A 22,097-nucleotide genomic window follows, 5' to 3' on the forward strand; every position below is an offset into this window, starting at 1 on the left:
CAGAAACCAGGAGTCCCAAATCATTTTTACTGGGCTAATGTAAAAGTGTTGGCAGACCTGCTTCTTTCTGGAGGCCCTAGGGATTGCCTGCATTCCTTGGTTCATGTTAGTTACAAACGAATATTCTATTTAACTGTCACCCCATGGATAGCAGTAAAGATGTTTAATATTTTGTATGTGTGTGTGTAATGTGCAACAATTTTGGTCATAAAACACGGGCTCTGTGACGGTTATGGTTAATAATATGTTGTCTGTTGCTTCATCCAACGAACATTTGAATCACTTTCTCTGTGCCAGACTATTGCGTCAAGGGCTTGAGTTACAAATATGAATTAAACCAGGTTTCTGACATCAGGGAAATCTGGCTCATAGTGAAAATACAGACAATATAAATGAATAGAGTGTATGTGGAGCTACGAGAGACATAAATTGCTGGACAATGCACAAAGATGCCTTTCGGTCAAGTCATAGTTGCTTTGGCCATGGAAGCCAATGGTAGCCAAGCTTCAGAGAGCAAGAAACAGGAAATGGGGAGTATCAGGAGCCAGCACTGGCCGGTGACCCCTTACCCAAAGTTACTTCTCACAGATGAGGAAATGGAAGAGGAAGTGGGAGACAGGGAGAGGCAGTGGTTGTGATCTGAGTCACTTATATTAACTGTCTATACCCACTTTCAGACCTCTCATTCCACTTCTTTGACTCTGAAAAGAGTGAACAAAAGCTTTCTTGCACACAGAGGAGAGAGGACGCTACCATTGCTCCCCCAGGGCACACTAGAGCAGGCTGTAGTGAGTCAGGGCGACTAGAGCAGGCTGTAGTGAGTCAGGGTGCAAGGCAGGAGATGCGGGGCTGAGATCCAGTCAGAAAAGTTCCTGCCCAGAATTAACAAAGACCAGAGAATGTGAGTTGGATTTTCTCACGCTGAGCATGTCTCTACCTCAGTTCTGGTACTCGTTTCAGGAAGGACGAGTCTGGGGGGCAACTTCTTCTACCAGGCCATGGTTATTGCTGGAAACTTATTAAAAGTTCCATTTCCTTAACTGGTTATAGGGCAAATGCTTTTAGTATGAGTTAGTCTTCCTGGAGTAGGCATTTCAGGTAGCGAAGACCCTGAATCCTTAGGAAAGAAGGGTAAAGGGGTGAAAATGGGGACACCATCTTAACTGCTATTAGCAGGTATTTTCTTCCCAAAGCTAACCCATATTTCACCGTAGCTACAAATTGAAAATTACAATGGTAAGAGTACTTGGTTCCTTGAGATGAAAAGTCATCTCTTGTTTCAATGTGGAAATATTTCCACCCTTTATATGCTGATTTAGGAGCACGTCAGGTCATCCTGGGGAGAAAATGGCCTCACCCAGAAAGGAAATCCCACTGTTCATTTTTCTTTCCAGTTTTGGGGAATTGGGTTCTCCTTGCCCAGGAAAAAGTGGGTTGAAAGAAGAATCACTGTCTCTAGTGATTCTAGTTTTAAAAAGTCAGGGAGGTCTTTCCTGCTAGGCCAATAAAGGCAGTTTTGAGGAGAATAAAGAACATAAATAAAGAAAGAAAATAGGGCAATGGGGAGAAAAGGCAGGGATCCTAGGAGAAAAGTTGGAGGAAGCAGCAGGAGGGGCTGTTCTCAAAGAGTCTCCAAACACAGACCCCAAGAGGAGGACCATTTGGAAGTTTATTCTTGAGTTCAAGTCCTGCCAACTTTCCCTTGGAGCTTGTGCAATTTTCCATGCACGTTCTAGCTTTCTTCATTTTTAGAACAACTTAATTTCTAATTACTAATACATTTAGAATTCACAATCAGTATCCTGCCCCCTCTACCAGCCCCCACCATTTATTTGATTTTAAATCTATGTCTGGAGAGTTTATGAACCCAAAGCATGATGGTGGTGGTGGCAAAGGCCTTTACTGATCTTCAGGCCATGTGTCCATGTAGTTATTTCCCAAGACTGTCCTCCCTACATACCAATTCATGCAGTTTGCTCCCGGGATGTTTCTCATTCTCGTCTGCCTGGCTTCTTCAAGTCTCTGTTTGGCCTTTCCCATGCTATTGCTTACAATTATTGGGGACAGGATTCTCTCCAGGGTGGCCACTTCCACTCAGAAGCCAGAGCACAGAGCCCCATTCTGTAGGCCTCAATAACATGCGTCCTCTTGTCCTGTCCCTTCTCTCATCCAGCATGAATCATTTGTTTCTGGTGTAAAGTATCCATCTTCCCCAACACCACTTCCAAACTTTTGACTTTGCCCAATTCCTCTCAGTAAAACTCAGGCCCTAAGATTTTGGAAGCCATAGCCAGCAAGAAGTCTGTCTGTCTTTCTCCCATCATTCCTTACTCTTCCCTCCCAGTTTTATCCCTTCCAAATGGCAATGGCACAAAATGGTCTGACTGCTAGAAATGGGGAAAGAGCAAAAGAGGAAATTACATGGGAAAAAATTATAAGACCTCAAAAGATTACTCTGCATACACATAAGGGGGACTTTCATGTCATCTGTCTAGAATTAAGCCAGTTGGAACTTCTGCAACCAGAATTCCTGTGTATTTATTAAAAATATAGATTCCTGGGCTCTCCCCTAAATTTCTCAAATCAGAAGCTTCCCATGACCATGGGAAAGACATGTCCAGGCAATTCTTATGTGTACTAAAGCTTGGGAATTGTCTGTTTACTGTACCAGGGAGCCTATGTCTAACCCTCAAGGAATCCTTGCCCAGCCTCAGCTGAATCATCTTCCAGGGTTATAGGGAATTATGCTTTTTCTCAGCAGGTTTAGAGAAGTGACTCAAATGTTAACATGCATTGGCATCATGTGGGGGGTCTTGCAAGATGGGTGGTGGAACCTGAGATTCAGGTAATACTGCTGCTGAGCTAGGATCACACCTTGAGTGGCAAAGTGCTAGAGAGTCTATCCTTTGTATACCTGTGGTGCCAGTGGTTCATTTGAACTGGAATTGGAGATTGCTACACCCTTGTGAATACTTGAGGTGCTTGAGGTATTTGTTGACCGGGCTCTACCTGGTGGTCATCCAGACTCACCCTGCCTCACTGCTTCCTCCTCCCTCCCCCACGGCTGACCCGCTTTTTGGTTTGCTAACACTGATGAAATGAAATATATCAGAAATGGGTTGGCTTTTACAATGGGGATTTATTAACTTATAAACTTACAGTTCTTAGGCCATGAAGAATGTCCAAATTAAGACATCAACAGGATGATACTTTCTTCTTGAAGAAAGGCTGCTGGCAACCTGGACTCCTCCATCACATGGCCAGGCACATGGAGACATCGGCTGCCTTCTCTCCTGGGTTTTGCTGCTTTCACCTTCTGGCTTCTCCATCCGTGGCTTCCTTTCTCAGTTTCTGAATCTTTTTCTGTGTGCTTCTCTGAATTTATCTCTATGTGCTTTATCCTCTTATAAAGGACTCCAGTAAGATGATTAAAACCCACCTCTCTGTTGATTGCTCATTCAGAAGATAGGACCTCCCCTTAGCTGTGGAAACACTATGATTGTCAAACCTGCAGAGCAAACTCCTCTTACTGCTCTTCATGTGGCATCCTTAATAAAAGAGTCAGGCTTTCCCCTAGAGTAGTGAATATTGTCCCTGGTTATGGACCTACTGCAGGAGCAGCCATTTCTTCCCACATGGACATAGACAAAGTGGCATTCACAGTATCGATGGAAGCTGGAAAAATGATAAAAAAAAAAAAAAAAAGCTGCAGGGTAATCAATCTGAAGAGGGTAACCCTGGAGCTCGGTGGGAAGAGCCCTTGCATTGTGTTTGCTGATGCTGACTTGGACAATACCATTGAACTTGCACACCAGGGATCATTCTACCACCAGGGTCAATGTTGCATTGCTGCATCCAGGCTTTTTGTGGAATTTATGATGGTTTCTTCAAAGGAGTGTTGAATGGGCAAAGGAGATGTTCTTGGAAATCCTCTAACCCCAGGAGTGTATCAAGGCCTCAGACTGACAAAGAACAATATGATCAAGTACTTGACCTCATTGAGAGTGAGAAGAAAGAAGGGGCCAAGCTGGAATGCGGAGGTGGTCCATGGGGGGAATAAAGTTTCCTTTATCCAGCCCACAGTTTTCTCTAATGTTACAGATGAGATGTGCATTGCCAAAGAAGGGATATTTGGACCAGTACAACAAATCACAAAGTTTGAATATTCAGACGATGGATTAAGAGAGCAAACAACACACTCTATGGTCGATCAGCAGGAACCTTCAGCAAAGACCTAGATAAGCCATAACTGTCTCCTCTGCTCTGCAATCTAGGACAGTGTGAGTGAATTGCTATAGTGTGGTATCAGCCCAGTGCCTTTTTGGTGGATTCAAGATGTCTGGAAATGGACAAGAACTGGGAGAATATGGCTTCTATGAATACACAGAGGTCAAGATTTTCATAATGAGGAAAAAAAAAGACTTTCATAATGAAAATTTCTCAGAAGAATTCATAACAAAGACTGCAAGTGTGGAGAGAAGAATATTCAATGACAATATCTCCTATAGTCGCTAATACATCATAGCAGGTTTTACATCTAAGTTTTTCTTTTCTTGATTTTTTAAAAATAAGCTGATCACATTAGTATTAACATCATATGTAGAAAACTCAACATGTACTTATTCTGAATCATTCGCCTTGTGATATGTGGCACCAAGTCCTATCCTGAGTAAAATGATGAGTTTGGATGCAGGATCTTTCTAACTCTGTAATAGTCATGTTCTTTCTTTTGTAGCTATTTGTCAAGGATAATCATTTTCTAGAAGAGACCAGTTGCCATTTAGCTTCTTTCCTTTAAGGATTTTTTGAAGAACTTATACATGTTAACTGCTAAGTAGGTGTGCTGTGTTCCCAATAATTGTGAAATTGTTGGTGTCTCCTGAAATATTTCCTAGAATGCCATGTCTGTTAGTTAAATGAAGTAATGCCTCAAATGCTTAGCTGTAATCTGAATACAAACCTCAATAAAAACAACCTGGTATGAAAAAAAAATGAGCAGTAGAATTTTCAGGAATTTTAAATATTCATTGTTTGGCCAAAAATGTTTTGATTTGTTTTTTTTTTTTTTTTTTTTTTTTTGAGAAACTGGCTATCTCAGCCGGGAATTACTGTGAGTACAAAATCGCTGCCTGGGAGGCCTGGAAAGCTGCTTGGAGCAACAGAACTAGCACTGGCTTTCAAGTCTGACTGATCTGGCTTTGGGTTCCTGCTCTGTAGTTTACTGGTTGTCCTACTAGCTCCGAGTTTCGGTTTCCTCATGAAGTGGGGACAATGATATCTACCTTAGGACATTACTGTCACTAGTGAAAGAGCTAAACACGTAAAGCCTTGAATGCATGCTTGGCATGCAGCAGGTGCTCTCTGTTTTCTCATTCCCTTTCGCTTCCCTTTGCTTGGGAGCAGGTTCCTAAAGAGAAAGGGCAAATTTGAAGAGGAAGCGAGAACATACCTGGAAGTATCCTGCAAGAGGATGCCTGATGCTCTAGTGGGATAATGAGAAGCACAAATACAGAGGCCAAGAAAAGGCCTGATCCATGCCATGGCAAGAAACCTCCACAAGTGGCAGGGGTGCAAAATGGTGCAGCCATCAGGGAAGACAGCCTGGATGTCCCTCAAAAAGTTAAGCATAGAATCACCATATGACCCAGCAATTCCACTAGGTATATACTCAAGCGAAATGGAGACATTTGTGCACATGAAAACCTGTATGCAAACATTCATAGCAGCATTATTCATAGTAGTCAAAAGGTGGAAGTAACCCATGTGTCCATCAAGTGATGAGTGGATAAACAAACTGTGGTATATCCATACAATGGAATATTTTTCAGCCATTTAAAGGAATAAAGTCCTGATACATGCTCCAGCATGGATGAAACTTGAAACATTATGTGCTAGCTGAAAGAAGCCAGACACAAGAGTCCACATATTGTATGATTCCATTTATATAAAATTTCCGGAATAGGCAAATCCATAGAGACAGGAAATAGATTAGTGACTACCTGGGGCTGGGGAAAAAGGGGAATGGGAGTGACTGCATAATGGGTATGGGGTTCCTTTTTGGGGTAATGAAAATGTTCTGGAAATAGGTAGTGGTAATGGCTGCTCTACTCCATAAGTATATTAAAACCCACTGAATTGCATGCCCTAAAAGGGTGAATCTTACGGTATGTGAATTACATACATTTAAAAAAAAGAGAGAGAAGAAGCAACCACAGAAAACAAAGCTAACCCACATTGCATGGATAAGAACTAAGAAAATGCTCAGAGACTGATGCTCTTCAGCAAGAACACACAAGAGATTTCAAAAGGGGGCCCAGTGCAGGAGAATTCAGACCACATGCCTAAGACCCTCCCTTCCTTGGGTGATCAAACAAAACTACGCCTGATATACTTATCATAATTTTTTATTTCTGGTCCTATGTTAATTATTAATTTTTCAACTGTGAAAAATGACATATACAACAAATGCAATGAATTTCAAAGTACACTGCAGCAATTAGTTATAGGACTGATTTCAGAGTTTGGTATGGGTTACAGTTTCACAATTTTAGGTTTTTCCTTCTAGGTACTCCGAGACACTGGAGACTAAAAGAAATATTAATATAATGATTCAGCAGTCATACTCATTTGTTAAGTCCTATCTTCTTTGTTAACTTCACCTTCTCCTTTGATCTTTCTCCCAATCTTTAGGGGTATTTGGGCTATGCACATTCTAAATTTTTTATGTCAGAAAGGGATGTCAATAATATGAGATGGGGGCATAGAACTAGTTGATGTTCTGGAGAGACTAGTGCCTCTGGATTTCAGAGCTTATCTAGGAACCTATCTGGAGGTTGTAGGGTTCTGGAGAGTAATCATAGTGCATGGAACCTTTGTAGAATCTTGTATAAAGCCTTAGGTGTTCTTTAGGGTTGGCAGGAATGGTTTTGGTTGAGTTTTGGCAAACCATGATAAATAGCAAGATCAAGCTGAAGCTTGCATAAGAATAAACTCCAGAGCAGCCACGCGACTATATTTGAGCTCTCTCAGCCAATAACAACTTATTTGTTACAATTCTTTTCCCCCTTTTGGTCAGGAAGGCATTGTTGATCCCATGGCGCCAGGGCCAGGCTCATCCCTGGGAATCATATCCCACGTTGCCTGCATTGATTATTGACATGTGTTTATATTTCTATTTACATATTTAATGGTTTGGTAATTTTCAAATGCTTAATTTCTTTTGTTGTTTTTCAAAGTCTTAGTTCTGGAAGTCCCATTTAGGCTGTTAGAAATATAGCACCTAGTCCTGGTGTGGAAAAGGTATGGGTGGTGGAGACTAGGACCTGCTTTGCATATTAGTCTGTAAAACAACAAGACACAAAGGCTTTGAATGGATAAGGCTACTTCAGTGATTCTTACAGGTTCCTGTTGGAGTGAATGAGGAAAGTATTTTAGGGAGAAGCAACTTGAGATTTACATGAAAATGTTTTAGGGGGACAGAAGGTGATTTTAAGCATGAAATGCTTGGATCATTGATGGGAATAAAGATCTGCCAGTAAATTGTAATTCCACTTTGGGGCTCATCATTGCCTTCTGGTGTTCTAGTGAACAGTTCTGATAATGTGCCATTTTACAGAATGTGTCACTGTTGCTTCTGAGTTGCCACAGATGGTCTGCTGCACATTTGGGATTACTGCATCAGGTTTTCAAAAATGATTAAAAAAAAGAAATCTTTTGAAGTTTGCCTTTAGTGTTTTGCAAGAAGGTTGCTCACCAGCTGTTTGCTTATGCTCTCTAGTGACTGTTTTTGCACACTATCAATGAGAAGCGTGCAATTACATCATTATAATGGCAAATAGTAAATTGAATGGCCTGTGGGGCTTCTCTTGGGGAATAGATGTACCCTCCCTAGAACTAATGCCCTGAAGAGACTCCATGGTTAGGCAATCCAGTGGTTCAGAGGGATGTGGGCCCTGAGGTCAACTGCCAAGGCTTAGGGCTCCTAGTATCCCTAGTCAGGCTATCAGCCAAGAAATCTTGAGGGGTCCAGGGACTTGGAGACTGGGGTTTGTCAAGAGTTCCTAGTTGAGCCTGTCATTACTCTTATTTCTGATCCAAATCACTCAAGAAAAGCTTCCCTTCTGCTAGAATTGACACTGAATTAAAACGGCCCCAGTGATCTGGTTATAATTAGAACCTCATTAATTCATCTACTTTTAAAAAAATGATAGCGTTATTGATATATATATTTCAGATACTATAAAAGTCACCCTTTTAAAGTTTACAATTTAGAGATTTGCAGCGTATGCATCGTTACTGCTATCTAATTTTAGAATGTTTTCATCACCTTGAAACAAACCCTGTACCCATTAGCTGTCACTCTCCATTCTGCACCCGTTTTCTCCATGGCAACCACTGATCTAATTTCTGTCTCTATGGTTGCCTAATCTGGACATTCTATATAAATGAAATTATATAATATGTGGTCTTCTGTGTCTGGCTTCTTTCCTTTTGCCTGATGTTTTCAGGGCATCTATGTTGCAGCATGTATGAGAACTTCATTCCTAATGGACATCTGACACATTATGCTAGGCAAGTGGGAAGGAGGTGCTGTCAGTAAAGGAAAAATGCAATAAACTAAATATAAGACATAGTCCTTGCTTCCATCTTGCAAACTATTTAGGGAAATAAGGTCATAATTTTGACTTTGATGTTTATCAAGCAATTAGTATGTGCCAGGCACTACACATAATGTCTTTTCTTTCACTTAGTCTTTTTAACAGCTCTGTGAGGAGGATACCACTGTCCCCAACTTAGAGAAGAGAAAATTGACCCCCTATTTTGTTAACAAATCAGATGTTTAGATGATTTGCTAAACATCTCCAGACTGTCTGATTCTGAAGCCTGTTCTCTGTCCACTAATCAGAGGATTAGAGTGGCACTCCTGTGTTAGCCTGATCTTGCAGTGCTGGAGGAGCTGGCCTGGTCTTCAAGGAGGAGGACAAGGGCTGCCAGTGTCCACGTTTGCAGATCATACACTGTAACACTTTTCTGTTATTATCTAGAGCTAGAATAAACTTTGTTTTTAACTAGAAGGAGAGAGAATTCATTTAGGTGTCCTCCATCCTCTCCGTTGTTATTTTTACAGACAAGAGGGCCAAGGTCCCCAGGCCTTTAGCTTGTGTCTTAACTAGATAGATAGAGGGGAGGTGGGAGACCAGAACCAGAATGCTGGTCTATTGACAAGTGTGATTCTTGTTTATTCTAGGATTCTATTGTAGTTTAACGCTTATACTGAGTTATATAAATGTGTACAAGATGTGTGTGTGTGTGCATACATTAATATATATTTTCTCTCCTTCTAAGCCATTTTCTTTACTCCTTTCTTGTTCAGCTATTACAGGTGCACCCAGGGATGCATCATGATGGGAATTCCCTATCTCCTAGTAAGGGATTAGTCTAGGGTTGGGTGTGTACCCAGTTCCAGTTGATAAGACAAAAGGGGAAGTCAATTATGGGGTACCTGGGAAAGATTTTTTCTCCTCAAGTAAAATATGATGCCTATCAAGCAAAAACCCTTTTTATTTCATTTTCTGCTTTCTATTTTCCTTCATGGTACACTGGTGTGAAGTGGAAAGCTTGGAGTTGTAGCAGCCGTCTTGTGACCATGAGGTGGCAAGCCTAAAGACAAGAAGTTGAAAAGCTATTAGAAGAATGCTTTGTGTTTGACGATATCACAGAGCCCCTGAACCATTCCTGGAATTGCCAACCACCAGACTTCTTGTTTTGAGAAGTAAGTAGGGGTCTTCATTGCTTAAGCTGCTCATGGTTAGGAATTCTGTTACTTGCCACCTAACACATCCTGATTTATTCCCCAATTGTATTTTGGGGGAGGAGGGTGGATGCATGGTCTGGAAATTAAACCCAGGTCTCCCGTATGAAAGCTGAACATTCTACCACTGAACCACTCATGTACCTCTCAATTGCATTGTAAATTGCTTAAAGCAAGGATATTATATTTAATTTTGTTGTATCTCTCACAGTATTACAAATAGCATAGGCATGAATTCATTGAATTAATAAATGAATGGAGAAGAATATGTAATAGCTATACCAAATGCTCTGTCTCCTAAAATATGGATGAGCTTGACCAGGGGATGGGTGGGATATCCTGCATGCCAACAGGCCAATGAAATCAAAGAATCTGCGAGTAGGAAAGGACCATACAAATCACTGAGCACAACCCTTTCATTTTACAAATAGGGAAACTGAGGTCTAGAGATATGATGAGTTTAACCAACCTTTATTAGTAGACAATACGACAATATGACAGTTGACAAATACGAGCCTGCACTGCTTGCAGTCTAGAGGTCCTTCCAGTGCATTATACTTCCTTATGTTCACTGTTGGACCTAACCTTGGCCCCTACATCCCAGAATAGCTCTGAGTTCCCCACATAGGGACTGCAGTAATTTTTGTCCTGAACTCATTGGGAAGTCTAGCCAACTTCCCTGACTTTGAATGATTGGTAAAGCTCAACAAGTAGGCCATGTTGGAGGGTCTTGTGCTTGCATTTTGGTCATATGGGGAGGAAATTAAGGGCTCCAGCAGGAATAACAGTTTTAGAGTAGGCTTGAACAAGAGGGGAGTGGAGAAGGAAGGTGGAAGGCTGAACCTTCCATTTATAAATGGGTTCCCTAAATCAAGATGATCACAGAGAGGTTTCCTAGAAACAGTTTCTCATACCTCAGCTCTGATTGAGATCGAACCCTATTCCACTAGGTCCTGTCTAGGAATACCTTGAAATCCAAAGATGTGTGGCCATTGTGCTCCCTACAATTGGGCGTTCTGGTGGACATTTACTGCTGGGGGCAGGGTGACTTAGTCCTCAGGCACTGTATTACTGTGGACAAAACTACAGGAAAAACCACTAAGGAGGTATGGAAGGAAATACAATGCACACTGACAGCCCAATTTAAACAGTACCGGGAATCTTTGCAGCAGCATGCTCTTAGAGAACATTAAAAAAAAAAGCACGGTGTTCTCTTCCCCAGTTAAATCTTTCTGTCAATTCATCCTTCCATTGGCTGATTGCTTTGTTCGTTCTTTTGGGGGAAATCTGCAAAATAGCAGCCTCCTTCACACCTCCAGGCTTGTTCCTGGGGGAGACAGTCAAGGAAAGAATGACATGTTTTGGGAATTAATGCTCAATCTCTGTTCTGTACCAGAGCTAATCACCGAGCCAGCTGTACAGGAGGCAGCAGGGGAGATGCTTTAAGGACGCTCAATCACCTGGCTTGATGCAATGAAATATTGATGTCATTGGGAGGAGACTGCTGCAGAGCAGCAGATGCAGGCTGAACCAGTGGAGGTGGGCAGGAGATAAGGGGATGGCACACCTGGGCCTTGCTCTGAGCAAAGCATTACCTCGAAAGCCATGAGACAGGACATAGGGGCTGCTGAGAGGAATTGTCTGGACAGGCAGTTTCTCTTGAGGTCCTCTGTACTTCCTCCCTGATGACAAAGGTGGTTAAGGACCCTTTATCCCTGTACCCATCATGGATGCCAGAAGCACAAGAAACAACACGAATCGCTTTCCCACTTTGTTGTGAACATTCAGGGAAATGATTGATGTTGAAGCACTTGAAGCTAAAACAGCATCCATTTCACTATCATCTTTGGTATCTAAAGAAACTACCTCCTAGCAGGGTTGCAGTATGAAATTGTATATATATATATATCTTTTTTTTTTTTTTTTTTTGCATGGGCAGGCATCAGGAATTGAACCTGGTTCTCCTGCATGGCAGGTGAGAATTCTGCCACTGAGCCACCATTGCACCGCCCCAAATTATATATATTTACATATGTGAAATTCAGCACTTAAAAATGTATCACCTATCTGATGATCTCAATTGCAATTCCCTGAATTGTAAATTTAAAAAGGGAATTAGTTGTAGCTGCTGGCATTGTTTTCAGTGAAGAAGGGTAGCATGAGGGACATTTGCAGGTAAGGATTTGTGGATGGAAAGGTGTGCGGAGTTTTGGAAGCCTCTGTGAAGGGTACAGCAGGGGGACTTATTTGAGCAGGAGACCCCTTACTCTCCTGCCTCCACTGAGTTAGAGTTCCTATGTAATTTGCAACATATACAGTTCTAACATATTCTTGTAATATCATCCTGGGTAACTAGAATGTTGCATTCTTGTTCCCTGATATATCATCTTGAAGAATACCATCACCTTTCTTCTCACTGAGAATTTGCAGCAGTGTCCAGTGATGGGAAAGTTACCTGATTTAGTCATCTGAAGCACTGACAACTCAAAATGCAGTGGTTCTCAACAGGGGACAATTCTATCTTGTTCTCCCACAGTAACATTTGGCAATAGTTGGAGGCATTTTTGGTTGTCACAACTGAGGGGGTAGGGGGTGTTTGCTGCTGGTATCTAGTGGGTAGAGATGAAGGATGCTGCTAAACAGCCTACAAAGTGTGGGACAGCACCTCACAACTAAGAATGATCTGGTCCCAAATGTTGATAATGCCAGGGTTGAGAAACCCTCCCCCAAAGCAAATCAGCAGTCTTCCAGACAGTCCTCTCTTCTCCAATCCTTGTTAGGAATATCAGCTTAAAGCCTCATTATGAAACATCCTTGGCTTCTTTTATTCCTCCTGCATTTTTGGACCACTGTCTCCTTCCTCAGGGACAGCCTCTTGAGGAGAACCTATGGATGATTCTTAGAAGTCATAAAAATAAGCACTCCCATTTAGACTTTGATATCTTTAACCTTTATTTCTTTTTCATCTTGCACTTTTTGCTAACCACCAAACCAGCAAAGGTGCTGTGCACAGGAGGCCCCTGAGATCAAGGTCATTTGGAATGTGAGTGGCCTGGACTCCCACGTGCCTCTCTTGGTCCTCACAGAGGCGTGCTTGAGGTTTGCAGCCTCTGCAGGTCCACGTGGAGGGAGGGATCCACAGATGGGGCCTCTGTTTACATTTTCTGAAGGTTTTTGATTTTTTAAGTTTTTCTATTGAAATAATTCCAAACTTACAGGATAGTTGCACAAATGGAACAAAAACAGAGAATTCCAACATACAGCCCCAGCAACTACCCAGATTACCACCTTTTGTTTTGCCACATTTATGGTATCATTCTATTTATCTATTCATCTATTTGTTTTCTGAACATTTGAGAGTAGGCTGTATATATCATACCTCTTGAACACTTAATGCTGCCACGTACATTTCCTAAGTACTAGGATATTCAATTATGTAGCACTTTCAGTACAGTTATCAAGTTCAAGGAATGTAACACTGATCTAAACCTTAGTCTATACCTCAGTTTTTTTTTTGTTTTGTTTTGTTTTTTGTATGTCACATTAATGTCCCTTTGGGTATTTTTCCTCCATTATTATTAAATCCAGTCCAGGATCATGTACTGCCTTTAGTTATTATTATCGCTTTAATCTCTCTTTTTTTTTTAAATTATGAAAATGTAATTTTAAAAGACTTTCCCATCTCAACCACTCCCAAGTGCACAACTCAGTGGAGTGAGTCATTTTCACTCCCAAGAACACAACTCAGTGGAATGAATCACTCTCAGTTGTCTCACCTTGTGCTGCCCTTACCGCCATAGATTACCAGAACCTTCCCAGCACCCCAAACAGAAACTCTGCACCCATAGTACATTAACTCCCCATTCCTCCTCCACCCCCGCCCCTAATAACCTTTGGTGTACTTTCTGTCTCTACGAATCTGCATGTTCCAGTTATTTCCTCTAAGTTGAATCATATAATATCTGTCCCTTTGTGACCGACTTATTTCACTCAATCTGTTTTCATGGTTCATCCATATAATGGTATCTGCAGAAACTTCATTCCTTTTTGTGGCTGAATAATATTCCTTGTATGTATATACCACATTTTATTTATCCATTCATCTGCTGATAGACATTTGGGTTGCTTCCGCCTTTTGACTATTGTGAATAACACTGCTATGCGCACTGGTTTAGAAATATCTGACTGAGTCCCTGCTTTCAATTATTATTTTTTTTTAAACAAGACCTGTAAACCACATTTATTGAGCAATTATGGGCATATCATACATAAGAGGTAAGATGGCGGCAGGTAAGAACTTGAAGAAATTAAATATACATATTAATTCTAACTATAAGAGAAGTACAAATTTCTCCAACTTACACATTATTATAATGAAATTCTTATGTTTTCTGAAAGGATAAGCTAAATATTAATGCAATAATTTTTTTTTTTAATTGTGCTTCAAGGGTTCCATGCACTAGAGTAACTTTCCACAAACCTACAGTCTCCAGATGGGTTCCTGGTCCAGATAAGTCCTGAAACTTAGAGGGCCCAGCCTCTCCAGAACATCAACTAGTTCCAACTCCTACCCCATATTAATGACAGACCCTTCCAATAGGAAAAATTTAGAACTGCCATAGCCCACACACCCCTAAAGACAGGGATGGAAAGATCAAATGTGATGGTAGAGTTAAACAGTGAAGATAGGATTTAACAAATGAATATGAATGATGAATCATTAAACTAATCTCTTTTAGTCTCCAATATCTTAGAGCAGTTAGAAGTAAAAACCTAAAATTGTGGAATTATAACCCATGTCAAACTCTGAAATATGTCCTACAACTAATTGTGGTGCTGTGTTTTGAAATTTATTGCTTTTTTGTATACATACTATTTTTCACAAAAAAAAGAAGGAAAAAAAGTTGATTATGATGATAAAAAATATTTAAGCCTTCTAGCCTCTTATATTCTAGAGCAGCTACAAGGAAAAAAATCTGAGAAGATCGTATGGTAGTCCATGAAAAACTCTGGGGTCTGTCCTGTAACCACTTGTTGAAGAGTGCTTTGAAAACTATTGCTTTTTATTTCTTTGCTTTGTATATATGTTATACTATGCAATAGAAAAGTTTTAAAAAGTATGCTTAAAGTAGAATTAGCCTAAAATGGGTTGATAAAATGCCTATATAGTATCCATTCTTATTATACCCATAGATTTTATAAATAGTACAAATTCTTTGACCCACAGCTAAGAAATTTATGGTTGACAGCTATATGAACAATCCCCCTAAGAAACATAATACCATTTGTGTAAGTCCATTTAACTATTAAAGTCCATCTTAATTTTGGTTTAGCTTTCTACCAAATTCTCTTAAGAACAGTTTGTATCTTTTTTGTCTGATCATCTTCAATTTTCCTGATTTCATTTTTTAAACAATTTATAGTTTCATGACTTGCTTTTAATCTCTTTAAGTGCTGCAATTTCAAAGCTTGTTTTTTTCTTAGAGGCTTTTAATTCTCTCTTGTTTTCACTTCAAGTTCTGCAAATCCTGTTTCATGCTTATGGGCTCCTCATGTCAGCTGACAAGATATTGATAAATGTGGCATTGATGCTGTTGGATCTTGAAATATCATTCCATCATAGAACTCTGAAACCACTGTCCTTTTCCCCAGCATTACATTAGTGTCTGATTGAAACAGCTTTAACAAATGATAGAGGGTTACAGGTCTTTCACTAGGGTCAATGAAAAATATTTTGATGATTATTTCGAATTTGCCCATCCTGTTTCAGTAATTTCATACGGAGGCTTAGTAACAACTCTTAAAGGTTTGCCGTAACTTTCATGTAATTTAAACTGGATTTTCTTCACATAAGCTGGCATTAGTTTTGAGGCTGTGAAATGCCTAAATCAAGGCACTGTCAAGGCAATGCTTTTTCCCAGAAGACCAGCTGTTGCAGGTTCTGGGCTCCTGTCACGTGATTAGGCACATGCTAGCACCTCCCTTCTCTTCTGGGTTTCCTTGCTTTCAGCTTTTGGCTTCAGTGGCTTCCTCCCTCAGCTTCTGTGCCTTTTTCTCTGTGTCTGCTTTCAATTCTTTTGAGTTTCTACCTAGAAGTGGGATGGCTGGGTCATTCTTAACTTTTTGAGGAACCAAGGAGCTTGAATCATTTTTTTAAACTTTTTTATTGTGTAGTATAACATATATTCAAAGCAAAGAAATAAAAAAGCAATAATTTTCAAAGCACGCTTCAAAAAGTGGTTACAGTGCTCACTTCGGCAGCACATATACTAAAATTGGAACAATACAGAGAAGATTAGCATGGCCTCTGCGCAAGGATGACACAAATTCATGAAGTGTACCGTATTTAAACAAAAGAAAAAGAAAAAAAAAAGTGGTTACAGGACAGATCCCATAGTTTGTCATGGGCTACCATATGATCCTCTCATATTTTTCCTTCTCCATATTTTTCCAGAATATAGGAGGCTAGAGGGCTTAAATACCTTTTTATCATCACAATCAACTTTTTTCCGAATAACATACATACAAAAAAGCTATAAATTTCAAAGCATAATACCACAATTAGTTGTAGTACATATTTCAGACTTTGACATGGGTTACAATTTCACCATTTTAAGTTTTTACTTCTAGCTGCTCTAAAATACTGGAGACTAAAAGAGATATCAATTTAATGATTCAGCATTCATATTCATTTGTTAAGTCTTATCTTCTACGTATAATTCCACCATCATCTTTGATCTTTCTGCACCTCTGTTTGAGGTTGTTTGGGCTTTGGCAATTCTAAATTTTTGGTATTGGGAGGGTCTTTCACTAACGTGGGGTAGGGAGATGGAACCATCTGATGCTCTGGAGAGGCTGGGCTAGTTTCAGGATTTATCTGGACTAGGGACCCATCTGGAGGTTGTAGGTTTCTGGAAAGTTACTCTAGTGCCTGGAACCCTTGTGGAATCTTATGTATTGCCCTAGGTGTTCTTTAGGATTGGCTGGAATGGTCCTGGTTGGGGGGTGGCAGGTTATGACAGGTAGAAAGGTCTACCTGAAGATTACATAAGAGCAACCTCCACAGTAGCCTCTTCACTCTATTCAAGGAGCTTGAATTTTGATGACTTGTGTATTAGTTTGTTAAGCTGCCAAAATGCAATATGCCAGAAATGGAATGGCTTTTAAAAAGGAAATTTGCTATATTATAAGTTTAGTTCTAAGGGCAGAAAATGTTCAAATTAAGGCACAAACAAAGAAGTTACCTTCACTCATGAAATGCTAATGCCATCTGGAATGCCTCTGACAGCTAGGAAGACAGAGTGGGTGGTTGTCTGTTGGTCCTTGTTCCTGGTTCATTGCTTCCAGCTTCTGATGCCAGTAATGTCCTCTCTAAGTATCTGTGGGTGTTCACTCACAACTCTGGGACACAACTCTCGGTTTGGGCTTGCTCAGCATCTCATGGGAAGGCACATCATGACATCTGCTAGGCTCTGCCCATGTTTATGCATCTTTGCTCTCCGTGGGCACTCCAAGCGTCTCCAAACATCCATGTCTCTGAAATAACTGTCCTCCAAGCATCTGCATCAGCTTTGAGGTTTCGTCAAAATGTTTCCCTTTTAAATGACTCAAGTCTAATCAAGACCCACCTTGAATGGACAGTCATATTTCCATCTAATCAAAAGGTCATACCCACAATTGGGTGTGTCACATCTCTGTGGTGATAATCTAAATTAATTAAATTAATTTTCTATCCTACAGTTTTGAATCAGGATTAAAGGAAATGGCTGCCCCAACAAAATTGCAGCAGAATTAAAACAAGGCTTTGCTGGTATATGTAATAACTTCAAACTGGCACATCTTGAAAATTAACATAAAAAAATGTCAGGAGACATCCAACTTTTGTTTGAGGGCTCCACTGGGTAATGGAGTGCCTTGCTTCCTTAAAACTGTCAATACTCAGAAATTGAGGGGACTTTAAGTAGGCATGATAGGACGAATCTTTAGAAATCATATAGTTTAAAATGCCTTTCTTGAGATTGTTCGGAGCTTGGTGTACTCCTCCATGCCAATACATGCCTTGCTAAACTATAAGCTCTCCAGGGTGAGGGAAAGCAAAGTGCTAGCATTCATTCTCTGAGTTCTGAAAGTTCAAGGACAACATGAGTGCCCTAGGAACCTCTCTCGCTAAACCCTAGTTCTGGCTGTGAAGCTCCCTTTCATGAGATGCTAGAGCTGCCTTATGCCACTGAAAAGGACATAGAAGGGTACAAAATGCTTATAAGCAGACATCCACAGGGCCATGAGTGATCTGGAATCTCTTTTGTCCAGGTTTGGAGATAAGCTTAAACAAAGTCTCTTGGTCTCAAATTCTCCTCCCCAGATTTGATTCAGCCTATTCTTATTCCAGACTAATTTTTTTAATGCAGTTTATTTGCACACCATGCACTAGAGTTATTTTACTTAGTTCCCTGTCTGTATTTCTTTCAATTTCTAAAGTGTTTCTACTCTTTCTGACTAACCAGGCAGCATCTCTCTTTTCACCTGAATTTTCATGATTCTCAGTTTCTCTGTATTCAAAGCACTTGCCAACATCTACACCTTTCTTTTTCACTTCATAATTTCTAGCTTACTATCCTTGTATTATAGTAAGTAGTACATATACCTTTCTAGACTGTACATTCCATGAAGGAGCGAGCACAGTCCAAGGTTAAGAGTACTATCTCTAGAGTACTCAGAGCTGAGTTCAAATCCAGTGGTAGATATAGTTTGGTCCCTAATGGAATTAAGGAGACAATGTTCCAACCCTGAGATGCATATCTCTAGGATTCCTGCTTTGTGAAAAAATTCAGCCTTATTTGATTAAGCAACTGTTATCTGTGTTCTCTGTTATTTTAAACCCCACGATTTATTATTTGTTCTGCTCTCATGGAATTTATCAATTTCTTGTGTTCTAGTTTTTAGTAAACTGTACATGTATCCATCATCTCTCAGATTCTAAACTCTTGGAAGGAACCAAGTTACCAGTGGTTAAAAGCATAGGCTCTGCAATCCAATAGATAGGGTATGTTAGTAGGATAAGTGGTGCTAGATGCTATAACAAATAAAACTCAAATTTCTATGGTTTCACACAATAGAAGCTACTTTCTTACTCATATGAAGTTCTTTAGGGTGCACATGGTAGAGCTACTTGTGAGGTTCAGTTATAAGATATTGCTAATACTTGAAAACTAAAAATTGCCCACAAAACAGCAATTTCATATGACTACCTAATTTTAGGTAATCATTTTTTTTTGATTTAGGTAATCATTAATGATTTAGGTAATCATTTTGATTTTGAACAAGGACTCCCCAAATCTGATTTCTTAGCCGTAAAATGGGGCTTTAGTGCTCTCTGGCTCTAGGGAGATTGTAAAGATTAAATAAGAAGGTTCATACAAAGAGTTTAGCACAGAGTCTTCTATTTATAACCCAATGCCTAGCACAGCTTCACAGCCACATACTACCCACTCTTAAATGATATTTCTGTAATTTTTTAAATTTTGAAACATAACATATAGACAAAAAAGCAATAAATTTCAAAGCACACTGTAACAATCAGTCATAGAACATACCTCAGAGTCTGGTACAGGCCACAATTCCACAATTCCAAGCTTTTTCTTCTAGCTGTTTAAGACACTGGAGACCAAAAGATATCAATACAACAATCCAGCAGTCACACTCCCCTGTTAAATTCCATCCTCTCTGCTACAAATCTATCCTCTCCCGGTATCCCCTTCCCAATCTTCAAGTGCATTCGGGCTATGCCCAGTCCAACCTTGTCATTTTGGAAAGGGCCAGTAATGATCTTTTTTTTAAGAAAATTGAGACATAATTCATGTATTATATGTCTCAGTTTGAAACTGTTGTATACTCCAGAAAAGCCAGGGTCTTTAATCCTTATTCAATATTGCTGGGTGGGATCTTTTTTTGTTGTTTCCATGGAGATGTGACCCACCCAATTGTGGGTGGTAACTTTTGATTAGATCGTTTCCATGGAGAAGTGTTTCCACCCATTCAAGGTGGGGTTGCTTACCAGAGCCCTTTGAGAGGGAAAATTTTGGATAAAGCTCAGAGTCAACAAAGCGCATACAGCCAGAAACATTTGGAGATGCTGAAGGAGAACACCTTTGGGGATCCTTATGAAATGAGAAGCCAGGAGTGAAAGCTAGCAGACATTGCAACGTACCTTCCCAGCTGAGAAAGAAACCCCAAATTTCATCGGCCTTTTCTTTGGAGTTAAGGTATCTTTTTCTGCATGCCTTAGTTTAGACATTTCTATGGCCTTAGAACTGTAAACTTGCAACTTAATAAATTCCCTTTTTAAAAGCCATCCCAGGGGTGGTGCAATGGTGGCTCACTGGCAGCATTCTTGTGTGCCATGCCAGAGACCCGGGTTCTTTTCCTGATGCCTGCCTATGTAAAAAAAAAAACAAAGAAGCCACCCCATTTCTGGTATGTTGCATTCTGGCACCTTTAACAAACTTAAACACTATAAAGTTTACCCTTTTAAAGTGTACAAATCAGTGATTTTTAGTATATTCACAAAGTTGTGCAACCATCACTGCTATCTTATTCCAGAACATATTCATGATTCCCTCAAAGAAACTTCATATCACCAGATGTCATGTTAATTATTTTTTGAATGAATAACCTTTGTCTCAAAGTGTCTGACACATCACCTTGCTTATAGTACATGCTCAAAATTTATTAAATTAATAGGTATCTTCTGTACAGTTAAAAAAGCATTCAATCGTGGGAGACCGAGGTTCAATTCCCGGCCCATGCACTTCCCCAAATAAAAACCTAACCAGCAAGCAAACAAACAAAAAATTCAACAAATGCAATAAGGGGATACTCAGGTGGAAAAACAATGAAACGTGACCCCCACCATATGACATACACACACACAAAAAGGATTCCTTGTTTATTCAACAACAATTAAAACCTAATTTAATGTGTGTGTGGCCGCAGACATCCCATATTTAAGCTCAGGAAATTAAATTTTCCATCAGTATAATAAAGAGGAAAAAAAACCAATAAATACAATCCTGGCCATGAGTTAAAATGACACCAGGAAGCTATTGTGATGTGAGGGTGTGGGATCTTTACCTCTAGGAGAGAATTCAGAAGGGAGATTGGAAGGAGGAGTTCCTGTTTCCACATTCTTTTCACATCCAATGACCTTGTCACTTTTTCTGTTGGCAGTCATTGCAGTTCATGAAACATACAAATGCAGCTGAAAGAGAAAAAACTAAATCAGTTTTCAGAAAGTGCCTTGAAAGCTCCTTCATTGCATTAATAATATGATTTCAGGACATTTTATAAATAGCACCGTTTGGGGCACATGCAAAGAAGGGCAAGTCAAAGTGAAAATACCCTAGTTCTTCTTTGTTGAGCATGCCTGTTTTCCACACCTGTCAGATGGGACTAGTGGGACAGGGTGTGTTACCAGGGGAGTTTGCTTGCCTCAGTTCAAAGTCACAGGTGTAAAGGCAGATGCATTCTTGCCTGTTTTACATTCTTAAAGAAAGGTCATTCTGGAAAGCAACCCAGTTTAGTATTTTTGTTATTCTGCATTGTTGACGGTTTCAAATGGTTAATCACTGTACCATAGTTATTTGGGCAACGGTTCATTGCTCTTGTCTTTGAAATAGCCAGGTCCTCTTTGCACCTGCTGTGGCTGTGAGAACAGTGCTCAGGCTTGTGTCTTTCATGAAAAGTGTGAGCTGTTGTCAACTCAGAAGAAGTAGAGAATTACCATGTGCTGCTTTGGAATATTTTTCTTACTTTAGCTCCTGACGCTTGAGAATTGATCAGACACAAGAAAGAAAATTTTAATATCGATATTACCAATTCAATGGGAAAAATTTTTTATTAAATAAACAATAAAAATGAAATTTACCAACCAAACAGAGAAACAATAGTAAAAAATAAAAACAGTTTGGGCTAGGTCCAGTCCACTGGTTGCATAGTTCGTCTGGGATCACATGGAATATTTAGTCCACCTTCTCATGGAGAAGGAAATTGAGACCCAGAGAGGTAAAATAACTTGCCCTTGTCCTATTAGGGTTAATATCATGACAGGATGCTGGATCCAGCTCATAAGCGTTCTTTCCATCACTCTAAGTAGCTCTCCATGTAGCAATCTCTGAGAGACTGAATAAATCAGAGTTAGGTCCCTTATACCACTTAGCTTGAATTCAGCCAGTTTAACATTTCCACTTGGCTCATGAAGTCTGGGGCAGCCTTGAAAAAGTTTGGGAAT

General features: G+C 40.0%; 1 long non-coding RNA gene, 1 other non-coding gene and 2 pseudogenes across 2 annotated transcripts; 2 read left to right on the plus strand and 2 right to left on the minus strand.

Moving 5' to 3' along the window:
* Positions 1-3,456: 3,456 nt before the first annotated feature.
* Positions 3,457-4,515, plus strand: LOC143645740 (aldehyde dehydrogenase 1A1 pseudogene; annotated as a pseudogene).
* A 5,072-nt stretch (positions 4,516-9,587) lies between these two features.
* Positions 9,588-21,064, minus strand: LOC143646175 (uncharacterized). Its single transcript, XR_013157362.1, has 3 exons — positions 20,942-21,064; positions 19,405-19,468; positions 9,588-9,660 (listed from the first exon to the last, which is right to left on the minus strand). It is a non-coding gene; the product is annotated as an uncharacterized LOC143646175 (long non-coding RNA).
* LOC143646358 (YEATS domain-containing protein 4 pseudogene) lies at positions 15,149-15,672 on the minus strand (annotated as a pseudogene).
* LOC143647421 (U6 spliceosomal RNA) lies at positions 16,057-16,161 on the plus strand. The gene has a single exon (XR_013158048.1). It is a non-coding gene; the product is annotated as a U6 spliceosomal RNA (small nuclear RNA).
* Positions 21,065-22,097: the final 1,033 nt, after the last annotated feature.

Source organism: Tamandua tetradactyla, chromosome 9 (assembly GCF_023851605.1).
Source record: "Tamandua tetradactyla isolate mTamTet1 chromosome 9, mTamTet1.pri, whole genome shotgun sequence".
In the NCBI taxonomy this organism is placed as follows: domain Eukaryota; kingdom Metazoa; phylum Chordata; class Mammalia; order Pilosa; family Myrmecophagidae; genus Tamandua; species Tamandua tetradactyla.